This window comes from Chiloscyllium punctatum, unplaced genomic scaffold (genome assembly GCF_047496795.1).
Source record: "Chiloscyllium punctatum isolate Juve2018m unplaced genomic scaffold, sChiPun1.3 scaffold_855, whole genome shotgun sequence".
Taxonomy (NCBI): Eukaryota; Metazoa; Chordata; class Chondrichthyes; order Orectolobiformes; family Hemiscylliidae; genus Chiloscyllium; species Chiloscyllium punctatum.
Genome location: NW_027310589.1, coordinates 1,200 through 7,500, shown reverse-complemented (window position 1 = coordinate 7,500; position 6,301 = coordinate 1,200).

Genomic DNA, 6,301 nt, shown 5'->3' with positions numbered 1-6,301 from the left:
TCTGCTCTCTTCACAAGAGGCTTTATTAGGGAGTGCTAAGGCAAGGTTCTGTGCCCTCCACCCTCATCGCAACACCCATGGGAGCCTCCGGTCGTCAATAGACCGCCGCACCGGCCTCTGACTGACTCTCAGAATGGACGGAAAGAGCCGGGTAAGCCTTTCAAAAGATTCGACCACGTGCCGAAAACTTTAGACTTCCGTGAGCTCTCCGGCTTGCACCGAGACCCGAAGTCGACGTGCTAAGCACCACGGGACCCCTTTCGCCTGCAGGTCCCGAGCCGCCTTTATTTGCTGTTACGAGCATCGTGTGCCCCATACCTGCGTGACGAGCACCGCAGGGCGGCAGAGCCATCGCACTTGGCCGGGTGGCAGAGGAGGACCAGACTATTCACAGATAGCGGCCCAACGACTCCCAGAGCCGGTCGTGCGGCGCGCGAGGTCTGCTCTCATCACAAGAGGCTTTAGGGAGTGCTCAGGCAAGGGTCAGCCCGCAGCCTTCCTGGCAACACCCAGGGGAACCAGGCCACTCGCGTCTCTCGCCTTCATTTTCGACACGAGCGCCTGCGGAGGGCCACCACCCCCTCCGATTGTCAAGAGACCTCCGCACCGGCCTCTGACTTACTCTCAGAATGGACGGAAAGAGCCGGGTAAGCCTTTGAAAAGATTCGACCACGTGCCGAAAACTTTAGACTTCCGTGAGCTCTCCGGCTTGCACCGAGACCCGAAGTCGACGTGCTTAGCACCACGGGACCCCTTTCGCCTGCAGGTCCCGAGCCGCCTTTTATTTTTGTTACGAGTATCGTGTTCCCCAAACCTGGGTGACGAGCACCGCAGGGCGGCAGAGCCATCGCGCTTGTCCGGGTGGCAGAGGAGGACCAGACTATTCACAAATAGCGGCCCAACGACTCCCAGAGCCGGTCGTGCGGCAGGCGAGGTCTGCTCTCATCACAAGAGGCTTTAGGGAGTGCTCAGGCAACGGTCAGCCCGCAGCCTTCTTGGCAACACCCAAGGGAACCAGGCCACTCGCGTCTCTCGCCTTCATTTTGGACACGAGCGCCTGTGGAGGGACGGCCGGAGTCAACGTGGGGTTTGCCCGCCCTCCAATAGTGTCAAAAGACCGCCGCACAAGTCTCTGACTGACTCTTAGAACAGACAGAAAGAGTTTGTCAAATCTGTCAAAAAATTGACAAAGTGTCAAAAATTCGACTTCCAAGAGCTCTCCGGCATGCACTCATACCTGTCATTAAAGTGCTATGCCCGTGGAACCGTTTTTCGGATGCCTTTCAGAACGGTCCCGCGCCGCCATTTTGTTCTAAAAATCGTGTTCCCATATATCTCCGGGTACCCCGCCAACCTCACTGCGGAAAAACTACAAGTGGCACTGAATGGGTCTGAATTCCAAATTTGACTGCATCGGTCTGGAACTCGGTCCGGTCAAAACCGTTTGGATTTTTCTCGGTCCGGACTTCCGCGACAGACAAAGTTAAAGTTTTCGGGCTGCAGGCACAAAACGACAGCTGGCCATTTGCCGGGCTCAATTCACCCAATTCCTCCGGCACTTCGGAGCACATGTTCGGTGTAAGTTTGCGAATCTTTCCCGATGCTGCAGCATTTTCCTCCGCTGACACTTAGAATATTTTTCACACTTTGCTGAAAATTTTTCTAAGTGTTTTTTTCCAAGTTTTCCTGGTTACTGATTTCTTCTTTTTAAACATTTTTCTAAGTTTTTCTGGTTACTGATTTCTTCTTTTTAAACATTTTTCGCAGTTTGTCTGGTTACTGATTTCTTCTTTTTAAACATTTTTCGCCGTTTTTCTGGTTACTGATTTCTTCTTTTTAAACATTTTTCGCCGTTTTTCTGGTTACTGATTTCTTCTTTTTAAACATTTTTCTAAGTTTTTCTGGTTACTCATTTCTTCTTTTTAAACATTTTTCTAAGTTTTTCTGGTTACTGATTTCTTCTTTTTAAACATTTTTCTAAGTTTTTCTGGTTACTCATTTCTTCTTTTTAAACATTTTTCTAAGTTTTTCTGGTTACTCACTTCTTCTTTTTAAACATTTTTCGCCGTTTTTCTGGTTACTGATTTCTTCTTTTTAAACATTTTTCTAAGTTTTTCTGGTTACTCATTTCTTCTTTTTAAACATTTTTCTAAGTTTTTCTGGTTACTCATTTCTTCTTTTTAAACATTTTTCTAAGTTTTTCTGGTTACTGATTTCTTCTTTTTAAACATTTTTCTAAGTTTTTCTGGTTACTGATTTCTTCTTTTTAAACATTTTTCTAAGTTTTCCTGGTTACTCATTTCTTCTTTTTAAACATTTTTCTAAGTTTTCCTGGTTACTCATTTCTTCTTTTTAAACATTTTTCTAAGTTTTCCTGGTTACTGATTTCTTCTTTTTAAACATTTTTCGCAGTTTTTCTGGTTACTGATTTCTTCTTTTTAAACATTTTTTCGCAGTTTGTCTGGTTACTGATTTCTTCTTTTTAAACATTTTTCGCCGTTTTTCTGGTTACTGATTTCTTCTTTTTAAACATTTTTCGCCGTTTTTCTGGTTACTGATTTCTTCTTTTTAAGCATTTTTCTAAGTTTTTCTGGTTACTCATTTCTTCTTTTTAAACATTTTTCTAAGTTTTTCTGGTTACTGATTTCTTCTTTTTAAACATTTTTCTAAGTTTTTCTGGTTACTCATTTCTTCTTTTTAAACATTTTTCTAAGTTTTTCTGGTTACTCACTTCTTCTTTTTAAACATTTTTCTAAGTTTTTCTGGTTACTGATTTCTTCTTTTTAAACATTTTTCGCCGTTTTTCTGGTTACTGATTTCTTCTTTTTAAACATTTTTCTAAGTTTTTCTGGTTACTCATTTCTTCTTTTTAAACATTTTTCTAAGTTTTTCTGGTTACTGATTTCTTCTTTTTAAACATTTTTCTAAGTTTTCCTGGTTACTGATTTCTTCTTTTTAAACATTTTTCGCAGTTTTTCTGGTTACTGATTTCTTCTTTTTAAACATTTTTCTAAGTTTTCCTGGTTACTGATTTCTTCTTTTTAAACATTTTTCGCAGTTTTTCTGGTTACTGATTTCTTCTTTTTAAACATTTTTCTAAGTTTTTCTGGTTACTGATTTCTTCTTTTTAAACATTTTTCTAAGTTTTTCTGGTTACTCACTTCTTCTTTTTAAACATTTTTCTAAGTTTTCCTGGTTACTGATTTCTTCTTTTTAAACATTTTTCGCAGTTTGTCTGGTTACTGATTTCTTCTTTTTAAACATTTTTCGCAGTTTTTCTGGTTACTGATTTCTTCTTTTTAAACATTTTTCTAAGTTTTTCTGGTTACTCACTTCTTCTTTTATAACATTTTTCTAAGTTTTCCTGGTTACTGATTTCTTCTTTTTAAACATTTTTCTAAGTTTTCCTGGTTACTGATTTCTTCTTTTTAAACATTTTTCTAAGTTTTCCTGGTTACTGATTTCTTCTTTTTAAACATTTTTCTAAGTTTTTCTGGTTACTCATTTCTTCTTTTTAAACATTTTTCGCAGTTTTTCTGGTTACTGATTTCTTCTTTTTAAACATTTTCCTAAGTTTTCCTGGTTACTGATTTCTTCTTTTTAAACATTTTTCTAAGTTTTCCTGGTTACTCATTTCTTCTTTTTGATCATTTTTCTAAGTTTTCCTGGTTACTGATTTCTTCGTTTTGAACATTTTTCTAAGTTTTCCTGGTTACTCACTTCTTCTTTTCAAACATTTTTCTTCGTTTTTCTGTTTACTCATTTAGCACTTTCAGGCACTTTCCCATCATTTCCTCGTTCCCGATTTCACCCTTTAAAACGCTTTCGGGCATTTCCCTAAGTTTTGCGGTTCACTCGTTTGGGACTCACTGACACCTTCTCTAGCTTCCCTGCTCACTTTTTTCGTACTGTTGAGAAAATTCGAACCCTTTCCTTAACTATGCCGGTTACTGACTTCACCGCTTCAGACCCTTGTCCCCGTAATGAAAGATACCATTTCCCACCGTGGGAAATGCACGAAAATCGGACTGAACACGGGGGAGGCTCCCCCCTCGAAGGCGAGACCGTCGGCAGAACCGCCGGGTCAAACCCGGCCGAGCTACCCGGCTTACAAGTCTCAAAGTCGGTATGAGCAGTCACGTCCACCCCCATTCCCTTTTGGACCACTTCCCACGGTTCCAAATGCATGAAAATCGGCCTGTACACGGGGGAGGCACCCGCCTCGAAGACGAGACCGTCGGCAGAACCGCCGGGTCAAACCCGGCTGAGCTACCCGGCTCGGAAGCGCCAAAGTCGGGTTGAGCAGTCACATTCACTCCCATCGACGTTTGGACCACTTCCCACGGTTCGAAATGCACGGAAATCGGCCTGTACACGGGGGAGGCACCCGCCTCGAAGAGGAGACTGTCGGCAGAACCGCCGGGTCAAACCCGGCTGTGCTAACCGGCTCGGAAGCGCCAAAGTCGGGTTGAGCAGTCACATTCACTCCCATCCCCTTTTGGGCAACTTCCCACGGTTGGAAATGCATGGAAATCGGACTGAACACGGGGGAGGCTCCCCCCTCGAAGGCGAGACCGTCGGCAGAACCGCAGGATCAAACCCGGCTGAGCTACCCGGCTTACAAGTCTCAAAGTCGGTATGAGCAGACACGTCCACCCCCATTCCCTTTTGGACCACTTCCCACGGTTCGAAATGCATGAAAATCGGCCTGTATACGGGGGAGGCACCCGCCTCGAAGACGAGACCGTCGGCAGACCCGCCGGGTCAAACCCGGCTGAGCTACCCGGCTCGGAAGCGCCAAAGTCGGGTTGAGCAGTCACATTCACTCCCATCCCCTTTTGGACCACTTCCCACGGTTCGAAATGCACGAAAATCGGCCTGTACACGGGGGAGGCACCCGCCTCGAAGACGAGACCGTCGGCAGAACCGCCGGAACAAACCCGGCTGAGCTACCCGGCTTACAAGTCTCAAAGTCGGTATGAGCAGACACGTCCACCCCCATTCCCTTTTGGACCACTTCCCACGGTTCGAAATGCATGAAAATCGGCCTGTATACGGGGGAGGCACCCGCCTCGAAGACGAGACCGTCGGCAGACCCGCCGGGTCAAACCCGGCTGAGCTACCCGGCTCGGAAGCGCCAAAGTCGGGTTGAGCAGTCACATTCACTCCCATCCCCTTTTGAACCTCTTCCCACCGTTGGAAATGCACGAAAATCGGCCTGTACACGGGGGAGGCTCCCCCCTCGAAGGCGAGACCGTCGGCAGAACCGCCGGGTCAAACCCGGCTGAGCTACCCGGCTTACAAGTCTCGAAGTCGGGTTGAGCAGTCACATTCACTCCCATCGACTTTTGGGCAACTTCCCACCGTTGCAAATGCATGAAAATCGGCCTGTACACGGGGGAGGCACCCGCCTCGAAGTCGAGACCGTCGGCAGAACCGCCGGGTCCAACCCGGCTGAGCTACCCGGCTTACAAGTCTCAAAGCCGGGTTGGGCAGTCACGTTCACCCCCATTCCCTTTTGGATCACTTCCCACGGTTCGAAATGCACGAAAACCGGCCTGTACACGGGGGAGGGTCCGCCCTCGAAGGCGAGACCGTCGGCAGAACCGCCGGGTCAAACCTGGCTGAGCTACCCGGCTTACAAGTCTCAAAGTCGGGTTGAGCAGTCACGTTCACTCCCATCGACTTTTAGACCACTTCCCACGGTTCGAAATGCACGAAAATCGGCCTGTACACGGGGGAGGCACCCGCCTCGAAGACGAGACCGTCGGCAGAACCGCCGGGTCAAACCCGGCCGAGCTACCCGGGTTAGAAGCCTCAGAGTCGGGTTGAGCAGTCACGTTCACTCCCATCGACTTTTAGACCACTTCCCACGGTTGGAAATGCACGAAAATCGGCCTGTACACGGGGGTGGCATCCGCCTCGAAGACGAGACCGTCGGCAGAACCGCCGGGTCAAACCCGGCTGAGCTACCCGGCTTACAAGTCTCAAAGTCGGGTTGAGCAGTCACATTCACTCCCATCGACTTTTGGGCAACTTCCCACGGTTCGAAATGCACAAGATTCGGCCTGAACACGGGGGACGCTCCCCCCTCGAAGGCGAGACCGTCGGCAGACCCGCCGGGTCAAACCCGGCTGAGCTACCCGGCTCGGAAGCGCCAAAGTCGGTATGAGCAGTCACGTTCACTCCCATCCCCTTTTGGACCGCTTCCCACGGTACGAAATGCATGAAAATCGGCCTGTACACGGGGGAGGCACCCGCCTCGAAGACGAGACCGTCGGCAGAACCGCCGGGTCAAACC